Raw genomic sequence first — 26,003 nt, 5'->3', positions numbered from 1 at the left:
CACCTCCATTTTATATAAAAGGTTGTCGTTATAGTACTCAGAGTTTCAAATGTTGGAGCGAAGAACTACGATACATTCTCGGCGGCTGTTATATGTATATATATGATAGATTGCTAGCCACTATACCTTTTTCTATTTTTTCTCCCTGTTTATTTCTGTGTTCCTTTCTGTCAAAGAGCGTAGGCTTGAAACGTAAAAGACTTTCTCACTTCCAGAGCATTAAACTAATACACCTGTTTGTTATTTACTCGCCCGTCATTGTCTTGTTTTTTTGTAAATTCTCACTATATATATATACATATATATATATATATATATATATATATATATATATATATATATATATACATATATATATATATATATATATATATATATATATATATATATATATATATATATATATATATATACATTCTCATCGGCTGTTTTATATATATATATATATATATATATATATATATATATTTGAAGCATAGATTTTACAACCTGTTTTACAAGGAAGATTTTAATTTAGTCAGGGGTAATTACCAAAAGATTTATTAATAGGGAAATGTCATCAAACCTCCTCATCTGACGTTCGAAGATTTTTCAGAGTAGCACAGAATGTAAATATTCACGCACACGCACACACACACACACACACAAGATGGGCTTTGTACCATATCCATCTACCATATTCACTTCCAAGGTACTGGCCACCTTGGAATAAAGCAGTAAATACTTGTACAAAGTACTGTGCAGTGGGACTGAACCTGAGACTGTGATTGAGAAGCAAACTTCTCAACCACATGCACGTGCACCATGTGCGTGTGTGTAAATATACTTACACACACAAATACATATATATACGCACACACACACACATATATACACATACATATAAGTAGAATTTCATACACATGATATAGTGAGTCTGTGTGTGTGTATTTGTATAGCAATATAGAATACATAATTTCTGTATATACTGATATAAACATATATGTATGTGTGTGGATGCATACATATGTTTTTATGCAAACATGTTTCATAATGGGTCTCTATGTCTGATTTTGTGTTTGTTTTCCTCTATGTTCACATTATTTAGCATAATGCATGTTTGGTTTCAATTTTAGTTGGTCTTAGTCATTAACTCGTCATTGGCTGAACGCAATATTAGGTGGGCTGTATGTGAAGGTGAGAATGATTACATTAATATTTATATAAGTTTCCATATTTTTCTAATTACTCAGAAGATTTGCTTTACACATGTACAATTATTTAAAATAAAACAGCATATAAGAGATAGTAAATGTAATAGTTAAAACTTTCCATTGCTGAAAATACTTTAGTTATTTATATGAAAAATTACTCATGGTTGTTAAAGATAGAATATATAGAAAAATTGAAAACACCTTATCACACAGAACTCTGTAGGTCACCTACAGAGTTATGTGTAGCACCTGAGGAATTTTTGTGGGGAGTTTAATATCCCAACTTTTATAACATTCAGTCAAGTTTCTAGAACCTTCAGCAAAATTATTTGGACAAAATCTTCACAAAATTTACTTTCAAGTTTACCAATTATTTGGTTATATGCCAGCGATCTGAATGGGTGAACCATGTTCACAGATTTTAATACATTTTATGATGACAGTGTTAATTTCTTGTAACTGGCTTGTGCATTTTATAACAATATGGTTAGGTCATGGTTCTAAACTGGAGATCTGAGGAAGAAGCCTCATTGCTCTATAAACATTGACCATTGTCTATAAATAGTAACTTACTAAGTATGTAGCATTGTTTATTTTAAAGCCCAAGATACTCAAACTTTATCACAATTTTTTCATTATTATCATCATTTAATGTTTGTTTCCCATACTGGCATTGGCTGGAGAGTATGACAGGATCTGATGAGCCTTAGTGAATTCCAGTATCAGCTTTGGCATGGTTTCTAGGGCTGGATGCCCTTCCTAACTTTACAGTGTGTACTGGATGCTTTTTTCAGGAAACTGGCACTTGTGGGATCACCAAGTAACTTGCAAGACAAAAGAAGGCAAGTAAAAGTGATCTCAACTGAATGGGTGTTGAAAGGTTAAAGTATGATGAGGGGCAAGCACAGGTGTTTTTCTATAGTGGAGATGCATAGCTACACAGCATTATATAAAGGTGAGGGGAATAAGAGGAGAGAAGTTAAAGACAGTGGTGACAAGGTTGCCAGGGTCTGCTCTCAAGGAACAAGAAAGAGAGTATCAGAGAGAAGAATATGGACAGATTGTCAGTGGGAAAGTAAGGAAAGTTGGGAGATGATATGCAGGTTGTGAGAAGAGGGGAGTGCACAGTGACAGAGATGGTGGTCAGACATTCATGAATGTGGTTATTGAGTGGTGGTGTGACAGTGGTGTGGAGTGCATTGAGGGAAGATATAAGAGGATGTTGAGAATGATAGTAGATATGAGAGATGTTAAAGAAGGTATGGTAGACCTAAAATGTAACTTAGAGGAGAAGGAAAGATAACTGAAAGCGTAGAAATGGGGTGATCAGTGGAAAATAGTGTGAGAAGCGATGAGAATGAGGTCACCTGGGTAACAGAAACAACTACCTCTAAGAAACCTCCTAGGCATATGTGGAAATCTAGTATTGATGTGTCTTTAGTGGTCATTGCTCCTGTGCATTTTCCGCTTACAAAGACTAATTTCTCTGTTAGCCTTCCTGTGTTTCTACTACAAATTTCATGTGTCTTTAGCTTGTACACTGTTAGGGATTCCTGTCCATACCTTTCCTACATATTGAGCAGAGCAGTTTCCTGAAGGATGTGGTTGTCTGCTTTCTTCCTTACTAGAACTTTGGTCTTTGCTAGGTTAACTTTACTAGAACTTTGATCTTTGCTAGGTTAACTTTAAGGCCCTTTAATTTCAGGTTTTACTTCCACACCTGAAATTTCTTTTCTAATTCTACTACAGATTCTGATAAGAATGAGTTTGTCAATATATAGTAGTTTCTAAGGGCAGCTGGTCTTAAATTATTCTGTTATAGTCAGTAGGACAATGGTGAATCGGAAAGGACTGAGAACCAAGCCCTGAAAACAAATCTACCTGTACTCTAAATTCATCTCTGAATTCATAGCTAACCCTCATCTTACTGACTGCACCTTTGTACATGGCTTGTTTGGCTCTCACAAGCCATTTGTCTACCCCTGGTTTCCTTAGAATCCACCTGATCACCAAGTGAGGGACTCTATCAAAAGCTTTCTCCAGCTTGATGAGTGTTAAATACAAGGGTATAATTTTAGCTACATACTTTTCCTGCAGCAGGAAGATGGCATCAATAGTACTTCTCCCCAGAACAAAATCAAACTGCATCTCTTCAAATCCAACTCTGTTTCTAATTAATTGGACTATTACTCTCTCTGTGACTTTCATGAACTGGACCAGTAATTTGATACCTCTGTAATTACTTTTATCTAAGGCATCTACTTTACCCTTGTAACAGCTGATTATAATGCTACTATACCAGTTATTAAGTATAATATCTTCCTGTACAACCTGATTTAACTATATGGGTGACTAAACCATATCACACTCTATCATATATTTTAAGCATTTCGGCAATGATGCGTGATGGACCAAGAGCATTCTTTGTCTTCATATCCTTAATTACTTTCAATTGTATTTCACAAATCTTACCTCCTCTTGTAATAAAGGAAATTCAATCTAATACAAGCAAGAAAAATAACCTTCACTCCCCCTTTATGTATTCTCTCTCTCAAACATACACACACATGTATGTATGGATGTTGATTGAGAAAAATTGATAGATAGATAGATAGATAGATAGATAGATAGATAGATAGATAGATAGATAGATAGATAGATAAATAAGTTGATAGGTAAGTACATAGGTAGGTACATAGGGTTGGATGGATGGAGGGAGGTGCATGCATACTAATGCACACACACACAAATAAACAATTTATTATGTAAATTACAGCCAACATGCCATCCTGATACCCTAGGTTTCTTAAAGGAAGAGCAGATTTGCCAACATTCATTCTGTAAGCAAGAGGTCTGACTGAAGCCAAGCTATCTATGGTTGTATGCCAAAATGACTGGCAGACACACACACACACACACACACATTCATACATGCATATATATATATATATATGTATGTATATATTTACATGTGTGTGTGTATATATATTTATATATTTGCCCCACTTGTTTTCTCTCGTTTGCTCTCTGTCTTACCATCTTTCTTGCCCATTTATATATTTTTTTTTTTAGTTCTTACTCTCTTCTCTCACCTCTCTATTATTCCTTGTTCAAAGACACTACCGGCCTATGATTTCTCTGATGTCAACTGTTGGATGCCAACATCAGACTAGAATCTTATTACCTGAGGAGGTTGACTCACTTCTTTGTGTTATGGAATATCTATTCTATCTCATTAAGTGGTGTCAAATTAGCAAGTAAAACAGTGTGTCAGCTAAATAAATCCATTCTGTTTGCTTTGAAGTTTCTTGCAATTATTGACTAAACACGCTCATATAACTTTCAGGTTGTTCTTTTTCTGTTTTTCAAATTCTGTTCCTTTCAATTTAATTCTGCTACACTACTACATCAAATAATTGAGTAATACACATACCTAATGTATAACAAACTATTTACGTTTGCACATTAAATAATTATATTCATTATATGTTTACTGGTAGATTCTAAATGATTAAAGAGACATTGTTAAGGTTGTACAATTGAATCCCTATTACATAGATACATGAATACATATACATACATAATTACATACATATGGATGTGAAACAATTGGTTACTCTATGACCAGACATATAAATACATTATTGCTCTATGCTTTACAGTGTGCTTCTTTTTCAGATATGTAATACACTGATGATATAGTGCCGCTGGACTGGCTCCTGTGCAGGTGGCACATAAAATACACCATTTTGAGCATGGCCGTTGCCAGTACCACCTGACTGGCCTTCGTGCCGGTGGCACGTAAAAGCACCCACTACACTCTCAGAGTGGTTGGCGTTAGGAAGGACATCCAGCTGTAGAAACTCTGCCAAATCAGATTGGAGCCTGGTGTAGCCATCCGGTTCACCAGTCCTCAGTCAAATCGTCCAACCCATGCTAGCTTGGAAAGCGGACATTAAACGATGATGATGATGATGATGTATATATATATATATATACACATGTATATATGTGTGTGTGTGTGTGTGTGTGTGTGTTTAAGTAAAAGAAAATACAGGCAGATCAGTTAATTATGATTTTATTCAACATATTCCCCTCTCAGATTCACACACTTATTGCAGCAGTCCTTCACTTTTTCTAAGTCCAGTAAAAGAACTCGAAAGATTGGGCCTCCAATCAGGCCTTTTGTGATGCCCTTAAAGCCAGGAACTTTCCAGCACCCCTTTATATGTATTATATATATATATATATAAACACACACACTCACACATTGAAGTTCATTTCTTTTGTGTAGGATAAGGGTTGTCGGGTGGTAAATAATATGATGTTTCTTGCAAGACTTGGATAGCAGTATCTCCATTCATTCCTACACTATCACAACTCAATATGTCGTTGACACTCAGAAACAGCATGGCACATTTGAAAATCCATTTAAAGATCAAGAGATTAAAGAGAAACTTTCAACATTATATTGGAATTGCTAAACAGATACCAGTATATAGGAATATGCTTAAATGTGTGTCTGTGTGTATGTAAGAGAGAAAGATATTAAATATTTTAATATCTTGCTTTGATGAACTTAGAAGATACTGCCTATGATCATACATGAATATATATATATATATATATATATATATATATATATATATATATATATATATATATATATATATATATATATATATATGTATGTATATACATACATACATGTTTATCTTTACTTTGATTTTTACAGCTGGATACTCAGATAAGCCATCACATACATATATGTATGTATATATGCATATATGTACATATATATATATATATATATATATATATATATATATATATATATATATATATATATATATAGGATACTACAGCTCAGTATACAGGATACTACAGCTCAGCTTTCCATTGCGTTTCTGCTTCAAAGTTCTATGCAGTTCATCCAACAGCAACATGTAGTATTCTACCTTGATGGTGCAACCCTTTGGCTGATATTTCATGAGCTGCACTCCATCTTTGTCAAAAGAACACTGAAACCAGAATATTTCCAGTTGATTTCTGGATCCAAAACTTCTTGGAATTCAGTAAACCACTGTGGTACCACTCCATCGATTGCTTTGCTGCTTGGTCTGGGTATCATAATGATGAGGCCAAATTTCATCCATGGTGACTAAATACGCCATAAAATTAATCTTTCCCACCGTAAACTGGTCGAAAGTCGCCTTTGATGTTGTCATTCTGATGCACTTCTTATTTGTATTCAGGCATTTTGGCATCCATTTTGTGGAAAGCTTTCTTGTGTCCAGAATGTTGTGAATGATGTGGCCAAATCTTTATCAGGAAATCTCCAGAGTCTCAGCTATGACTTTAGCTGCAATACAGCGGCCCTCAAAAACCATGATGTGCACAGTGTCAGCTTTGTCCTCAGTGGTCACAGAAGTTGGCCGTCCTGACAAGGTTTATCTGTGACCTCAAAATGACCAGTCCAAAACTCTGACACCCAGATTTTCACTGTGGAGTAAGATGGGTATCCATCCTTCAAGACTTCCTTCATCTCATTACGTATTTCTGCTGCTCCTTTGCCTTGCAAAAGGGGAACTCCCTGACTGCCTGTGCTTCAATTTTACCAAAATCCACTGTAGGAGTTGCCATGTTGCATAAAATCTCCAAAAAACAGAGAAAGATATATTGCATACCATCATGATTTTTTGCATATCTTCTCCTAAATAGTTGTCCTATCTCCCCTGTAAAGGTAATAGCACTACCTTCTCATGATACCCTTAAGGCCAGTAACTTTTCAGCACCCCCTTGTAATAATTATAATAATAATAATAATAATGATTTAAAGCTTTCGTACTAGGCCAGTAATTTCGGGGAAGGGGTCAAGTTGATTATATCAATACCAGTGCTCAACTGGTACTTATTTTATCAACCCCAAAATAATGAAAGGCAAAATCGACCCCAGCTGCATTTGAACTTCAAACGTATCGTCAAACGAAATACCACTAAGCATTTTTTCCAATGTGCTAACAATTCTGCCAGCTCATCACCTTAATAATAATAATAATAATAATAATAATAATAATCATTTCTGCTATAGGGACAAGGCCTGAAATTTAGATGAAGGGGACTAGTTGAATACATTGACTCCAGTGTTTCACTGGTACTTAATTTATTGACCCCAAAAGGATGACAAGCAAAGTAGACCCCGGTGGAATTTGAACTCAGAATGTAAAGATGGATGAAATGTGTCTGTGGTCTAGTGATTAGGATTCTTGGCTTTCACCTAGGCAGCCTGGGTTCAATCCCCAGCATGGGAATGATCATCTCTTTACTGGTGGTGCTCCAGCATGACCACAGCCTTAGAGCTGAAATGTGTAAAAGAATATATATATATATATATATATATATATATATATATATATATATATGTGTGTGTGTGTGTGTGTGTGTGTGTGTGTGTGTGTGTGTGTGTGTATGTATATGTATATATACACAGAGAGATAGAGAGAAAGAGAGATTTATAATTCATTTAGTGAGTGCCCTCTGGGGTGATTCAATTTTCGAGATGTTTTGTTTTGTATGGGGAGACCACAGGGGGAAGCAGTATTCGAGGTGTGGCCACACAAAGGAGAAAAGTAGAATGATGACACCTTGTTCTCTGGACCAGAAAGTTCTTAAGATCCAGGAGCTCATCCTATGAGCTATATCGACCTTATTATTGATGTGGGCACTCCAACTGAGATTGTTGTCAACAATTACTTCTAGGTTTCCGATATTATTAGATGCTGTGAGCGTTTCCCCTGAAGGAAGAGAGTATGGCTATTTTTGGTATAGTCTTTCTTCCAAAGTGCATCAGCTCAAATTTTCCCTCGTTTAGTTGCATTTTGTTTTTGTCTGCCCTTTGACTCACTGCATGTAGATCAGACTGGAGTTGAGTTTGGTCTTCTTCATTGATGATTTGCTGGAGCTTAGTGTCATCAGCAAATATTTTCACTTTGCAGTGATTTACGATGTTGGAAAGGTCATTTATGTCGATTATAAAGAAGAGCAGGCCGAAGACAGTCCCCTGAGGGACACCACTGGTGACTTTTGTTGGACTTGAGTGGACTCCATCGACCACAACATGTTGTGTTCTATTCACCAGGAAATACTCAATCCAATGTAGAAGTTTGGCACAGATTTCAACATTTGCCAATGATAGACTCGGTTATGTCAAGATGGACTTATGTATTCTTCCTCACATTTGGATTTTTATGTATTCTCTCTCCCACTTGGATTTGAAATGTTGCCACATTTATAATATGTCTTTTCTACAGTAATTTTCTGCATTTTCGTGCAGCTGAAGATTGCTCTTCATATTGCATTTAAGGTAATGCTCGCATTACTTAAATAAATTGAAGTAGCATGAAACGTGTGTACTGCAATCACCTTTGAAATCCGTGTTGCTTATTTATATATATATATATACACACACATATATATGTATATATAAATAAATATATATGTATGTATACGCACACACACACTCACACACCCATGCACACATGTCAACCTTTCTTCTTCCATTGTAATTTTTTTTTTTCCTTACCTATATCTCTATTTTGTTCATTTCACAGACAGGCCTTATCAGCCTTACTCGATCAATGCACAACTATACTATATCTTTCCCTAAATAACCACCATCATCATCTATCAAGTGAAACTTGTACTTACATCAGTAATGATGATATATGTGTTACTTATTCTTTTCTATCATCAATGACCTAGGTTCACTGGTAGTTACAGAACCACTGTCCTCCAATGATTCTTAATTATTATTGTCTTCTGGTAGTCTGTCACATACTGTTGTTAACTTTAAAAACAAGATACAATTATTATTACTATTCTTTATAACTTCTTTAGTTGTCAAAGAGTATACACCAATGTTATATTGAAAGCAAAATTGGAAATATAGTATTTACATGACTAGAAAATAACCGAATATCAAATTCCTAATTGGATATCAAAAACTATAGATATCAGATTCCTGTCAGGACTAGAGCAGATATAAACCATTAGTGTATTTTAGTGTAATTTTTTTGTAGCACTAGAACTATCTCTCAGTCAACGCAATAATGTTCTATAGATATTCCAGCAATGTAGAAATTAATTCCAAAAGAAAATAGATTAAAGAAGTTTTGCATTCCATCTGGTAATGAAATAAGTCAACATCAAAGTCTTGTTTCAGTATTTAGAATTACAATGAAGTGTTTAGAAAAACAAAAGCTTAAGTGTTTTGAATATAAATTGTAAGGGGTTTAGTTTGAATTACGCATGTGGCTTTGGTCAGATTTCAAAACATGCTGTATTTTGAGAACATTTTTTTTTTTTGCCACATAAAAAAAGCACCCATGCTGGTATCGCATGAAAAGTACCCATGCCAGCGTTACTTAAGAGCATCTGTGCTGATGTCATTTAAAAATTACCCATGCTGATATGTAATAGCACTGGTTCTAGTACAACATAAAAAGTACCCACTACATTTAAAATGTTTGACATTAAGAAGGACATCCAATCATAGAAGCCATGCCAAAACAGACAATTGGAGCCTAGTACAGCTCTCCAGTTGGCCAGCTCCATTCAAATCATCCAACCCATGCCAGCAAGGAAAATAGACATTAAATGGTGAATCAGAAATGTTGTGTGAGTTGATGAGATTTCCTTAATTTCTAAAAATACTATATTTTAATTTAAGCCCCAAATATAAAAGAATATAATATTCTGGACTATGAACCTCTGAAAGTATATTTACAATATTTACACCTAGACTCCATTTCTATCTGTTCAATCTCCGATTGATTTAACTCCTGATTGACTCCAGATGTCGTATTACTGGATATATATATATATGTGTGTGTGACCACAGACTGGATTTGAACTAGAAACTTATATTTCTCAATGAAGGCTATGTACATAAATCAAGAGTTTAGTGGGTGAAGATACTGGTTTCAAATTTTGGCACAAGACCAACAATTCTAGGGAAGGGGCTAAGTCAATTACATCGACCTCCCCACCCACTCCATCCTCAATGCTCAACTATACTTATTTCATCAACCCTGAAAGAATGAAAAGCAAAGTTGACCTTGGTAGAATTTGAACTCAGACGGTCAAGATGGGTGAAATGCCACTCAGCATTTTGCCTGACGTGCTAACGATTCTGCCAGCTCACCACCTTAATGAATGAAGCTATTGCTGACCTTACTTTAGAGATAAAGGTTCCTAGTTTGAATCCATTCTGGGGTCATTTGTATAGCCAGGAATACCTGACACTTTTATTATGTATTCCTATGTTTAAAAAGTAGTGTATTAATAATCAAAGTAGCATTAAAGTTTTAGACTCAGAAACATAAAGTTCCAAATTCTATACTGCTAACGTACTTGTATGTGATATTTTCTTAAAGTAATTAGAATTAAAAAGAAAAACATAGAATATTCAGAATCTCTGTTATATAATGCCACTGCAGCATTGATATCAAATATATTGAATTATATAGTAATAGTAGTGTTATTATGATTGTCTCTTATGTACATTTGTTAATGTACATTGGGGGATACCATACATGTGTGTGTGTGTGCGTGCGCGTGCGTGCGCACGCATGCAAAAATGGCTATTTTAGAGTTGTGCTACTATTGAGTGATGTCATTATAAAATGGTGCCACAGTTGTGATATTAGTATACAGTGATGTCATTGTTGAAGGATTCTACTCTCGAGATACGTTGGTAGTATTCCACTGTAGTAGTATTTTAGAGGATTACTACTACAGAAGACTGCTACTGAGGTATAATTCTAGATAATGTTGGTAGCAACCAAATGACTGTCTGCTAAAAGAACTCTACCAATCAATGAGAATCAGAAAAAATGCAATGTTGCAAAATATATTTAGTATTTGAGAATGACTGAATATCTTCTGATATTGCTGATGGCAGAGAATAGCCTAATTACCATGGTGTGGGAAACCCTATAGCAATGTGATTCAACATCATGACATAGGAGTACACTATATAATCATATAACACCATAAGACAGGATCAATTCATAACTTGTTTGAGGCTACAAAACCCTATAAAAATAGATACGGGAATACTGTATACACCTATCGTGTTATACAGGGCATTCATGCATTCTTGTAGCACCATGTTATAGACATACAATGTGTCACCAACATATTTGAATATCTTGTAATGTTGCTGATGTATTTATGGATGTAATATACTAGAATTTTCCTTCCATGTAGTTTATAGATTGATAAATTAACAATAAAGGATGCATTAAAATTATTGGCTTGTCTATAAACTATATTTTGGAAAAATTCTTTGATGTAATTTATTTATCGATAGAATAATTATTCAGATAATCCTTTATTGTTCATAGTTTTTTATACACCAAATAGATTTTTGTAATTCTATAGCTATCTGAGAAAGGTAAACTTCCATAGCATTTGTAGGCCCTTCTAGATTAGTGAGGCTGGACAGTTGACATTGAACTCAAACTTTTATAAGTTGAATGATGCCTGTGAGGAAACTGTGGACAAACAGACAATTCCTGAGGGTTACTGTTCTAAGGAATAAGAATAAGAACTGAAATAAAGTTGGGATGAAAAGAAGAGTTAGATGTTTTGGAGGGGCTTGAGGCAGAAATAGTATGAGGAAATAGTTTGCAGTTTAGAAAATAAGAATCCATTATAGAAGCAGCAGAAGAGATAAAGAGAAGATTAAGTCCAGAGATTATGATGTATTAGTGAGTTAAAGTTTTGCCAAACAGTTGGATGACATTTTTTTTTTAAATGTGGTCTATGATTTGTGCAGCATTGTAATATGATTAATACTTGAGCTTTTAAAGAGGAACAACTGATCAGGGCTGGAATATTTCTGGCCTTGAAAGAAGATGCTTTTAGCTGAATTTTGTTCATATTCAGAGATGAGTATTGTGCAAGATTTCTACCTTTAAATATGCTCCAGTCAGCTTACAGACTTAAAGGGTAGTAGTTGTGTATGCTGTAGGAACGTGTGGAATGGAGTGTCTTGGTTAGATAGTGGTTAAACAATCTAATATTGGTCAAAACAGAAAAGACTGTGTTCAGAAGAAACAAAGAAACCAAGATTGTTCAGAGAGGGTGAGTGATGTGTCAAGCAATAATGCAGGCAACTGAAGATACTAAGAGATGCAGGCAGTCAAGGATATCAAAGAAATCAACCCTACCATAATAGTGTTGGTTTACCCGTATAAGATTGTCAAGAAGAGTTATGCACATTAAAATTATTGCAGATTAGGATTTAAGAGAAGTGCTATAATATTACTATACTAAATGAAGAGATAATCAAAGAAATGAGAGATAATCAAAGAAATGAGAGATAATCAAAGAAATGAGAGATAATCAAACAACTATTGGCTTAAGGAATTCAGCAAACAGTAAAAAGAATATTTGGGTTTAGAGGAATGGAGAAGTTTTTGTTGTTAATACCCTGCTGGCTGGACAATATCCTTAGCCATTTCTCATGAATTCAGAGCCCTTTACTCTCTGACAATTTTACCACTAATACCTTTGACTGTCATTGCTACTCTCCAAGAGGTTTATTAGAGCAACTGTGTTATGCTTTAACTAGGATCTGATGTGATTCTTGTAATAGAGTGAATTCTATTGAAAGCACACTCCTATGAGCCAAGTATCTTTTTTTTATATAGTAACTGGCTTATTAATCCTACTAACGAACTAACATTTGTGAGAAGTTAGATGAGATAACATAAAATTTTATATCAGTCAAGCCTGTGCAGTCCATGCCTATCTTACCAGATTAATGAATTTAAAATTAAGTGAGAAGCTATTAATCATTTTTAGTCAGATTAAGAATTCATAAATCACAAGCTCAGAATCTAGTTAGTTATTCTCTTAGCCATTCAATTTCTCACAAAATCTTTTTGTTTCATTCTAGATGTAAATTATGAGAGCATGGATGCCAGAACCAACAGGTTAATGTTTTGCATCCCAACCACTGATATGGAGTTGAGTTTGTGGTTTAGACTTTTAACCATTAAAAGTCAGGACCACCTAGCTCCCAGTAGATATGAAAGCATTGGGATTTAAGTGCTCTAGTGAATTGTAGTTGTGTTGCAAAATTAGCAAATAATTCATTAGCTTGTAATGTTGATTTCAATTGCAACCACAGAAAAGGCTTTTTGTATTTGGCTAGTGTACTGTACAACCTGGAGACATGCAATGGCTCTGTAGATCACAAATGCTTGTGGAAAGGACAGGTATATGTGACAGAATGAATATACAGTATCAAAATTACCGAGTTTATAATATTTGAATAAATATGTATACAATTTAAGGAATTGTAATATTTACCTGTAATATATAGGACTTTCCAATATATTTGTAAGTCATTCTGTTACTGTGTTGTTCACGTCTTACTTTATTGGTCATGAAGAAGTAATATCATATAGATTCATGATTAAGAATTCTGGTTATATTGTGGAAATAAAAATAACTGTGTTGATGTAGTGCTTTCAAAATTAGCATGTAATTTCAGTTTCAAAAACATTAAGTGGGTAAAAGTTGCTGCTACCCCTGGCAGAGGGCATTAGCAATTACAAACAGTGTTTTCTGTGTGAGAAATTAAACTTAAATACCCTATTAAAGTGATAGACAGACTATATCAATGTTGGTTTCTACTTAAAACTAGATGGACTGATTAAATCAGTTGTAGTATCTACTTGGAGTTAAATAGACAATACGTTCAGTGACTCCAACTTAGTTGGATGGACTGACCATACAACCAGTAACCCCTACATAAAGCTAGATGGACTACCTAATCATCAGTGGTATCTTCTTAGAGCATTTTGGGTTTATACTCTCAGTAATATATATGTAGAATGAGATGGGCTGACTATACTATCACTGATACCTACTTGGAGCAAGATGTAGAGCTAGATGGACTGATTACACTACTAATGATAATTTCTTAGACTCGTCAAGAGTTAAGTGTTTTGGCAATGAACACAATGACAGGATACAAATTGCATCCATTGCCAGAACACAAAGGTTGAACCCATCAAGTTTTAAGTGTGTATTACTAATGGTGCAGTCAATACTTCAAGTTTTAAGTAGCTGTTATTGATAGCATAGTCAGTACCTCTAACTTTATACATACAAGTGCTACTGTTGACATAATCATTCTGTGTGGCTCTATAGCCATTACTGTAAGCAGTTCTGGCTAGAATCATCTTACAGTGCTAATTCAATTCATTGTACAGGAAACACTGCCTTGGTTTTCCATTGTCCTTTGGATAGAACATTGGAAAATAACTGACATGGTCTTACACTATTTAGAGACAGATTCATCTCTCTTCCTCTTAGTGCTTTTAAAATTGGATCTGAGTGTCAACTCTATGGATCCTTGTGGCCCAGAAATGAATAGCCAAATAAAATCAGGGTTTTTCATAAATAATACACTTTTTCGAGATCAGTGAATAATTTCACTGGAGAAAGTTATATATATATTTGCAAAGTAATGTCTTTCGCATCGAAGGTCGGCGGTTGTCATACGCTGGAGACGGGTAAATACCCAGAAACTCGAATCCGTACGTATCACAGATCAAGATGGGAAGGATGACTTCCCTTTGCAAATATAGACAAAACACAAATGTGTGTCGATAGCCAGCTGGAGGAGATGTTCTCCTGGGGCTAAAAGCAACAGTAACATCCACCCTTAGGGTCAGCCACATTTAAGTGGCAAATATACTTCACCTTGTCGTGCAGTTACTGTTAATACCTCGCTCAGAGATTTAACAATACATATATTATGATTAATAAATATGAGAACAATAGTACTTCTAAAAATACCATTGCTGGTGGTTGCAAACACAAGCTGTACAGGCAAATTAATAAAATATATATAAGATATATATATATAAAAATACAAAATGGGACAAGAATGCAAAACATCCAGACAGTTAGCTGATACAAGAAAGGGACAACAAAACATCCAGATAGACAATACACAGAAAACAAGGATGGGTCATTCGGAGTTTTCTTTCCTCAGTCGAGTTCCAGATTATCTTTGCAATTTCGGCTGGTTACACTCGAGATTGCTCCAATCTGGCCAGCTCCAAGGAAAAACTAAGCTAAGAGCATTAGGTTCCTTGGATGAAAGCAGCGAATGTATACGAAAACAAGAACAGAAAAAAATGGAGAATGTTACACAAATACAAATAACAGGACATAACAACAGGTGTCTTTCGACTAAGGACGAATTAGATTAAGCTGGCGTGTGTGGAAGTAAAGCCTTAAAGCAGGGATACAAAATTTCACAGGGAAGAATATAGATGTTGCACGGACAGCAGCCGAATCAAGAAAGAAAGGTCAGGCTTGGCCGAACACCGGTCACGTGAGGAGAGAAGAGAGAGAGGTAGAGGCAGAGGGACAGAAGAAATAAGGAGTGGTGAGAAAAAAAATGACAGGGACACAGTGAAGTCAAAAGAGGAGGGAAAGTGAGCATGAAATACAAGGACACTGCATGAGCAGCTGCATCACTAAAAATAGATGTCAACACACTTCTAAGTCATGATTCTTCCGTGGCTTAGAAGTGTTTTGACTTCTATTTTTAGCGATGGAGGTGCTCATGATTTACCCTTGTATATATATATATATATATATATATATATATCTTATATATATTATGATTAATATATTCATGACTTTCTTACATCACTAACCATATATATGGGGTGGGGCTGAAAAGTCCTCACTTTAAGGGTATTGTGAAAGGCCTGATTGGAGGCCCAACTTTCCAAGTTCTTTTACAGGGCTTAGAAAAACTGAAGGACCGCTGCAACAATTGTGTAAATCTGAGAGGGTATATGTTGAATAAAATCATAATTAATTGATCCTCTTGTATTTTCTTTTACCCAAAGCCAGGAGCTTTTCAGCACTCCTTCATACATTATTTGCATATCCATCCATATCACACAAAATATTCGATATAAAAAGAAAAAAACATAAACCACAGATACACCAAAATGGCTGTAACACTCATCTCTAAACTCAAAGCAATGAATTAGAGAATATATAAAACACTCTTATCACACAATAGTTAATATCACTTTGCTCATATTGCAACCACTACCAAATTCTTCACAGCATGCAAAGCGTTCTAGATTCAGCACATTCCCAGATTACCACATTGCAGCATCTCACACAATTCCACACCTATTGATAATTTATGTAGCCTCATCTCAGATCGGTTTGAAGAATAATGTATTCAGTTTGAGTAATTTTTAGGTCACAGAAGTTCAATTGATGATATCCATTTCTTATATCTAAGTGATGATAGTCTACAGTTTCCCAATAACAGTCATATAATATAGTTGGTCAATTCATATATCTTACATATCAGATAAGGTTGACAAATTCATAACCCTCTTATATGGGTGTATGTATCCTGAATTAAAATATTGACAATGTTCAGTGCAATGAATTCCCATCAATATTGTAAAGTATCTGAAAGAGTAGACATGTTATAATATTTCTATCTTAACTTGATTACATTATCCAAAGTTATTGATTTCTTTATACATTCCAAAGATTACAAACATAACCTGCTGTTGTTAATGTTTAAAGGCCTCACAAACGATAATTTTCCTTGCTCAGAAACATTTTGGAAGTGTGAAAAATGACATTTACTGGTTGCTGAATATATTCATATTTATTATGGGGCAGATTTTGCTATTTCCTCATAAATATTACCTTGTTTGTATAGATGCTTTTAGATCTTTAGTTTTGCATATTTTTATTCCTTTTAATAGATTTCTGCTTATTCCACCCCACCCCCCATTCAATTATGAATTAGATAAGTCAGCAGACTTCAATGAATTACTGGAGTGGTATGTATTTATTAATACTATCAAAAGTATGGAACCTTGCAGTATTAGAAGATTTGAATGTACAGTCTATTTAGTAAAATATATTCATGTTTTCAATTATATGTGCTTGTAGGTGAAACCACATATAAGCAGAAAAGTGCATATGCAGTGTTATGCTTACATTTAGCATCTCATGTGTATTCTAAGTAATTCTCAAGTAATAAGGCTTTAGAGAAGATTAGAAACCATTAAATATTCATAATGAGGTGACATGATCAAAATCAAAGAAAAATTCTGTTACATAGATTCAGTAACACCTGCTAGCATGGAAAAAAAAATAGATATAAAAAGGATGATGACTATTATTCTTCACTGACACTATTTCTAAAATGGTATCTTGAGTGTAGCATCATTATATCTATAAACATTTTAATGACACAGAACAATAAATTTCTTTTCGTTCATTCTCATTCTTATAATAATTTCCTTTTAAACAAAATTAAATTAACTGTCTAGTTATTTTTTCCTATTGTTTGCTTATCTTACCTGCCGATCACTCTAATATTGACATTTATTCCTCCAAATTTCTTCATTCTCATAAATCATTTTATTTTGATTGCTTATAAGAGTAGTACATATTACAGGTGTATCCAGTAATTTGTCATTCTCTGCAGTTCTAATTTTTTTTTTTTTTTGTTTTATTTCTTAAATTATGTTGTTTATCTCCCAAAAAATGTGGAAAATATAATCCATTATTTAAATTTTACTGTCATCAGAAGTGGCTATCAGTTGTCATTAGTTCTAATTGACTTCAAAGGAAGTGTCCATTTTCTAGGAAAGATTTTACTAATTTGTTTAATGATTTATCTGGAGAAGGAGACTGTAGCCATTGTCTTCACAGACCCTCCAAGACAGGTGAAACTAAGTAATTGATATTCTTCTTCAAGAAATCGAAATTGATGGCTGCAGGAGAAACATGAACAGGAAAGAATTCTAAACGGATGATCTCTGTGAATGTTCTGGTTTGGGTATAGGGAACACAATATGTATGAGAAGAAGAGAAGGCCTGAGTGTTGATAGCTCAACCAGCTGTGAGAAGCAGAGTTCATTGTTGTAGCAACTGAATAAGCAAAATGAAGAGAGAGTACATCTGGAAGTAAAAAGAGGCTGATATGTTACTGAGTAACATCATGCCAATCTTTATTTTGGATGTGACCTAGGAAGCATATGTGTTGCAGCAGCATCTTCCCAGATGTGAGTGTAGTATTCCATCGCTTTCTTTTAGTATATGGGAAGGTTTAATCCATTACACTATCATTAGTGAAATACACAGCAATGTCTCTCTTGCTTATAGCAATTAAACGCACCTACCTGTTTATAGTTTGGTAGACTATAACATTGAGGGTTAAGCGTCTGGATGAAGACTTATTGCAGCTTCAGTGCCAGATATGAAATGCTCAGCCTTTAGCCAATATACAAGCATACTTTCAATATTCCCTACTGTGATTATATATATCCTATAACACATAAATATATATGCATGTGTATTTGTGTGTGTGTGTGTGTGTGTGTGAGAGAGAGAGAGAGAGAGAGAGAGAGAGAGAGAGAATTTAGAGAGATATATTATCCAGGTGGATACCGTGGTAGCTCTCAGTTATGTTCCAGATTATGGCTAACTGCATTGATTAGTATTTAATGTCCATGACTACTAGGAGTTGTCACTCATGCTGCAAATTCTTCCAATGGGTAATTCCATGTTCACTTCACTGGCTGGTAATATTATCCAGAGTGGATATTTGCAATAATCAGGACACAGAATATGGAGACTGGTACATTCTCAAAATTTACTTCCTATTATTTTACAATGTCATACACCATATTTTTACGGTTACAATGACCTACACATGTTTAAACTGCACAGAGTATGAGCAGTTGCATATGCAACCAGGCATAATTTTCTGTGTAGCTTCATTCAGGGTCTTCAAGTCAAGCTGGTTCAAAGACCATTCACTGCGCAGTTTAAACATGTGCAGATCATTGGAACCATAAAAATATATTCTGTATGACATTGTAAAATAAAAGAAAATAAATTTTGAGAATGTACCAGTCACTTTACTCTCTATCATTATATATAAATATATATATATATATATATATATATATATATATATATATATAATATAACATGATGTATATTTACCATTAGAACAAACATGTGTCTTGTTTTATTGAAGCAACACATAATATGTCTTTTGGGGCCAATGGACATATTCTGTTTCCAGCTTTTGATCTGAGATATATTCTGCCATGTTGCATTTCCTTGATTCATACAGCATTGTTTTTACACCATCCAAGTATTATTCAATTGATGAGCTTAAACAGGATTTCAACTTTGAATTACATAAAGATTTTTATTATGCAATAACTAGATATATTTTTAGAAGCTGTTTTTTATAATATATATATATATATATATAAGATTTTTTACTGCATAAATAAAAATAATTGCTAATCTTTTAATGGTTTATTTTTAAAGAGTAGATTATTCACTACAAACTTAAAATATTTCACATCTTGTAAATTTAAATGAAACATCTTGCAAATGTTGATAGTGTATTTTTGGTTTGAGAACAAATCAAGTGAAATCTTGCTGATAATATAGATATATGTATGTATATATGTATGTATATATGTATGTATATATGTATGTATATATGTATGTATATATGTATGCAGGTGTGGTAAGAAGCTTGCTTCACAACAACATGGTTCCAGGTTCAGTCCCACTCCGTGGCACCTTGGGCAAACGTCTTCTACTATAGCCTCGAGCCAACCAAAGCCTTGTGAGTGGATTTGGTAGATGGAAATAGAAAGAAGCCCATCATGTGTGTGTGTTTCTCCCCCTATCATCACTTAACAATCACTGACGGTGTGTTTATGTTCTGCAAAAGAAACCAACATAATAAGTACCAGGCTAAAAAAATAAGTCGTGGGGTCAATTTATCTGACTAAAACCCTTCAGGATGGTGCTCCAGCATGGCTGCAGTCAAACGACTGGAACAAGTAAAAGAATAAAAGAACATATAGAAAAAAAATATACAGGAACAATAATGTGCATGTGTATCTGTCTATTTGTCTGTCTGTCTCTGTTTATGTATGCATATAAGTATCTACATCTGTGTGTATATGTATGTGCATGCAAAAAGGTATGACATGTTACCAAAAGGTTTGGGTGTAGTCGATCCATTCCACATTTGATTTTTGGCAATGAATGAGATGAATGGGACCAGCAACATTTGTTCATGTAATTGAGTTTTATATTCACATTATTTGTAACTGTTCATCTCACAAATCGTGTGTATATTGTATAAAACATTATTTACTGATTACATTGTTTGTATTCCTTTTATACATACATGCAATATACATACATACATACATATATATATATATGTATATAGATATGTACATACATACACCTGCTTGTTGTCCCCTCACCTGCCTTTGTCTTTCATTTTCTGTAAATTCAAACTATATATATATACATATATATACACACACATATATATGCACGCACATATATATATGCACACACACACACACACACATGCAGTACAGCTGGTACAAGCTTGTAGAATGACATTACTGTTCATTGGGAACCTGAAACTAGTGTTTGTTGTTTGTAAAATTTCAGCTTCAAAACAATTTATTTATATATATAAAAAGTTCAATAAAGGGATTCTCTCTCTTTCCCTCTCACTCTCTCTCTGTCTCCCTCCTTCCTCTCTCTTTTTCTCTTTCTCTTTCTCAATGCGAAGAGTAGTTTGTAAGATGCATGTGTAAGAACTGCACTACTGCATGGCAGTGAGACACAAGCATTGGATGCTGAAGACGTAAAAGGATGCAAATGGATGATGACAGATGGGGGAAGAAGTGCCAAGAGATTCATGTAGAAGAATCAAATGGGAGAGGAGGACTTAAAGGTTAATTTCAGGACACAGAGAATAGATGACAGAGGAATACACAGGAAAGATACCATTTGAAGTCTTCCATGAAAATACATCCAGACTCAGGGAAAATATTACCTTGCTTGGAAATAAGTGAGGGTTAGTGACTGGAAGTGTATTCAGCTGCAGTAAATTTGCTTCAATGAATTTGCAGTCTGACCCATGCAGGTATAGAACAGCAGACATTAAAATGAGGATTATGTATGTTATGTGTGTGTGTGTGTTCATGATTATTATGTACACATAATGAACAGCAGTATCATTTTAATGTCTATTTTTCATGTTTGTATGGATCACAGGTCATTTGATGGCAACATTATTTAGAGTTAACACATAACTCAAAGACAGGAAGAGACACAAACACACACACACACATACATAACTTCACACATACACACACAACACTTATTCACTCTATTAGAACATGAATGAATCTTATTAAAGTAATACTTAAAACATCACTTTGATCAAGGAACACATTTTTATGCCACTTTTTTGTGAAACATATTCCATTGCATTATCTCCTGTGTGAAATTGTTCTCGCTTCTATATTACCTTTTTGCACTTGAAAATGCACATATTCTCTGGTTGGGTAAGCCAACACATTTTTTCTTTTGCTATATGCTCCGTAGATGCTCTGTTGTATAACATTTAGTTAGGGAAAATATATTCTGGAAAATCCATTTTCATCTCAAACTTCTGTAAGTTGATATTTTGGAAAAGCATAAAATTTTAACAAGTCTATTCCCAGTTGTTGTAGCTATTTTTTAGACTATCTGTAACTCCATATGTGTGCGTGTGTGTATTTATGTATAATTTTATATTTGGATATACACCTTGTAGTATGCTGTTTAAAGCCTGTTCATAGTATTTGGCAACTTGATGTCATCAACAGTATGGATGTATATGTCACTGAATTTACTTCAGGAATTTTTTCATGTCTATAGAATTTATAAAATATATGAAAGAAAGAAAATCTTGTGAAGACAAGTAACACAATACAACTAGCTAAATGTACTCTAATAGAAATAAGCAAAACGGAAATTAAAACACAAGTTACCTTTTGACAAATCACCTGATGAGACACATCTGCACCTTTGATGCACACCAACTGTTTGTATAGCATCGCACCCATGAGGCACCAGTGCACAATGGGTCAAAATGATCTAAGCACCCTCCATTGTCAGTTAAAGTTTAGACAGTGTCACATGACAACTTGCTGGGGCTACTTGCTGGAGCCTAGCAGCGGGAAGTTTAGACAGTGTCACATGACAACTTGCTGGGGTAGCCTGCTGGAGCCTAGCAGCAGGTATAAAAAGGGGAATTTGACAAGACAATCAGTCGGACGCTGACACTCGTTGATGCTGCATTGAAGAGGCCAGGGAATAGAAGAAAGAAGACATGCACCCAACACCAGAGCTGAAGACACTTCCGAAAGGGAGGGGCCGCCACGTCAAAACGGTAGAGGAGTAGGGGCCAAAACCAGACGTGGTTCCTCCTGATGATGTCTTGAGCTAACTGGATCCTATAAAGGAGCTGTTGTGGTAGCAGACCACGGAACATGGTTGAAATTCCTTCCTAAAGAATAACATGCATTTCATTTTATTTCTCTTGTATATTTCATATATATATGTGTGTGTATATATAAATATATATATGAATATATGTATATATACACACACACATATAATATATGGTCGTAAGCATGCATACATATACGTGCATACACATGCATATATATATACAGGTCAGAAAATGTGCACCAAGCTCCAATATCACCTTCACCATGGTTTTTTACAGTTGGATGCCCTTCCTAATGCCAACCCCTTTACAATGAGTACTTGATACATTTTACATGACCCTTGCAGTAGGGAGTTTGCCCAGTAATTTTGCAAGACAACAAAAAGGGAAAGAAAAAGAACCCCCTCTACTGAGTGGGAATGTACTTGTGAAAGGAGGAGGTCACTTTATGCTGAGTATTGGAGGCTAAAACACGATAGAAAGACAGCCACAGATGCATTGCTATAGAGAAGCTACACAGCATGTTTGAACTTATAAATACGATCACTTTTATCTGTATCTTATTATGTACATTATCTTTGTATTTCCCTGTTCCTCTGGGGCACTTTCCATTTTTCTTCCAATAATTGAAACAAAATTTATAAGCAAACTACTAAAGTGTTACTATAAATTGATGTTTCTATATATTGATGTGCACTACCTTACATAATAATAATAATAATAATAATAATAATAGCAACAACAACAACAAGCAGAATGTACATGTTTTGTCTTGGTGTAAAAGATGAACTACATCAAATATTCTGTTCAATACCACAAATTTGCTTGTCAGTTGCTTGATCTTAACTAGTTGAGTATGTCCTTTATTGGCTGACAATATGTACATCTCTGATCACAAGCAGGAGTAGTGGAGGAGCATCAGAGCCATGTGTTGAGAGGAATTCTTTGGGGTTTGAATAATTCACCCTGGAAACATGGGTGTTTCATTCATCATCCTTAAACAAGCCTTATTCAGGGACCTTTTCAGCAGGATGGTTTATTCAACCTGAAGAAAATTCTAACTGGACCTCACCTGCTAGGTCATGTGCTGGTTATCTTGATATGAGATCACCATGTCACACACATATAATTATGATTCATGTGGCTGGTGTACCCTTATCCAATGGCTTTGTATATTTGTACCCTTATATTCGTATATTTGTACCACAGTGTCACTTGATGGCATGCATTGCTCTCTCACTCAGTAATAACAACAAAGGGCAATGATGATGATGACGATGACACTGATGTTTGGGTGGGGGGATGATGATGATGATGATATAATTGTAAAATAATACAGTGACATTTAAACAACCATGGAAAACCGAAGGTTGTTTGAACAGTAGGTAAATGATGCAGTTTTTGTCTAAAACATTTTTCTCAATAAAATTGAACTTCAAAAAGTCTTCTACGCATTTACATGAAGCACTTATATTGACTTATATATGCTTAAGCAAACATGTACAGTATAATGTATAACAGACATTATATTAATATGTTTCCGCATACATACAGCTAGGTATATAAATATCTATTTCACCTATAGTGAAACCATTTGTTGAGAAGCACTGTCTCAAACGTAGCAATTTAATTAATATTCTGTGTAACAATAGGCTGGGCATTCTGTCAGTTACAGTGACATGTGTCCCATTTGATTTGATCAACAGAATATCTTGTTCATGAAATTAATGCACAAGTGACACATAACCATAACATGGTTTTCAGGAATATTCTGTGTGATACACTGAATGTGACCCTCATTCTTGCCACCTAAATGGACTGGGACAACATGAAATAAAATGTCGTGCTTAAGGACACAATCCGTCTCTGGGAATCGAACTCACAACCTTACAATTGTGAGCAAAGTAAGCTAATCACTAAGCCATGTGCCTTTACATGTAACAATAACCCAGTGGCTAGAAAGTCAAATTTATACTGTTTTGTGTTAATATCTCTTCAAACCAAGGTGGCAAGCTGGCCGAATCGTTAGCATGCTGGGCAAAATGCTTAGCAGTATTTCGTCTGTCTTTGTGTTCTGAGTCCAAATTCTGCCGAGGTCGACTTTGCCTTTCATCCTTTCAGGGTTGATAAATTAAGTACCAGTTGCGTACTGGAATCAGTCTAATCGACTGCCCCCACCTCCCCAAAAATTTCAGGCCTTGTGCCTAGAGTAGAAAAAAATAACTCTTCAAACCTGATAGTAGCAATGTTTTAGGTTGTTTTATTCACTGTTTTCTTGCAGCACACATCTTCAGTTTCACACCATATTATAAACCCAAAGTAATACTCCTTTATGCACTGTAAAAAGTGACTGTAAAATATTTTCCCTGGTTACAAAATTACTCAGCTATCATTTTATCTTTTCCTTTTTTTATGTGAATCTTACTGCTCTCAGATTCATGTAGAATATTACTTTCTTCAAATAACATTGTTAACGTTTTTTTTTTATTTGTGTGTGTCTGTCTGTGTGTGTGTGTGTGTGTTTGTGTATGTGTCTGTGTGCGTTAGAAAAAGGGAAAAAATTTTTCATTTTCATTGCAAAGCTTTTACATTATTAATTTTCATTTGTTTATGTAAGTTTTAAAAGAATTACTTTGTATATTTTAAGGCTCTAATGAACCCCCAAAATGCTAATGCATAAAATAATACATTGAAAAACAAATATGAAAAATGTAGGTTAAAATATAATGATATAAAGACAGAAAAAAATCAATTTGTTTCTAACTTAAGCAAATTTAGACTGTGAAGGTATGCTTCAAATAATTATTTCCTTCATTATGAGAAATTAGGCTCTTTTAAAGCTAATGAACTTGTGGGAAAACGTAAACAAATTATCAGGCAGAAAGAACAATATATTTTGATATACATCACAAATATCAGAAACAAACACTGTTCACAACAAAGCTTCATTTATTGACATGCTATGACTATTTTATATTTTGCTATAATACTAGGAATATCTTTGGTTTGATCTACTTCAATACACATAGACATCTGTAAATATGATCCACTATGTTCAGATGCGGATAGGTTTCAAGTGTGTGTTATCTCTTCAGAATTGGTAAGAATCTTATGCATCTCAGAGCAGATGCTTGTTGTCCCTAATTATCAGGAAACTAAATTCAAATCAATGTAACAGTATAGCAAAATTTTATTGCAGCATTTAGGCAGATTGTCCTACTTAGTATACCAGGAATGTATTTAAGTACCTATCTATAGAGATAGGTATGTGTGTAACATTGTGTGTATGTGTGTGTGTCTTCTAATTTATTTAGATGATTGCAAGATGATTTACTTTTATTGCACTAAATGACTTTTCTTATTCATTTAATCATTTGATTCTATTT

The 26,003-nt window shown here is 34.5% G+C and overlaps 1 protein-coding gene and 1 pseudogene across 21 annotated transcripts in view; one reads left to right on the top strand and one right to left on the bottom strand.

The window, feature by feature from the left end:
- Window positions 1–26,003, top strand: part of LOC106875793 (uncharacterized) — an 848,542-nt gene that overhangs the window by 566,941 nt on the left and 255,598 nt on the right. The gene's annotated exons all lie outside the window — the stretch shown is intronic.
- LOC149135675 (protein GVQW3-like) lies at window positions 6,221–7,178 on the bottom strand (annotated as a pseudogene).

The sequence above is a fragment of the Octopus bimaculoides genome, chromosome 5, assembly GCF_046866305.1.
Source record: "Octopus bimaculoides isolate indiv1 chromosome 5, ASM4686630v1, whole genome shotgun sequence".
In the NCBI taxonomy this organism is placed as follows: Eukaryota; Metazoa; Mollusca; class Cephalopoda; order Octopoda; family Octopodidae; genus Octopus; species Octopus bimaculoides.
Note: the sequence above shows the minus strand (reverse complement) of the source record. Positions and strands in the feature narration are given on the sequence as shown.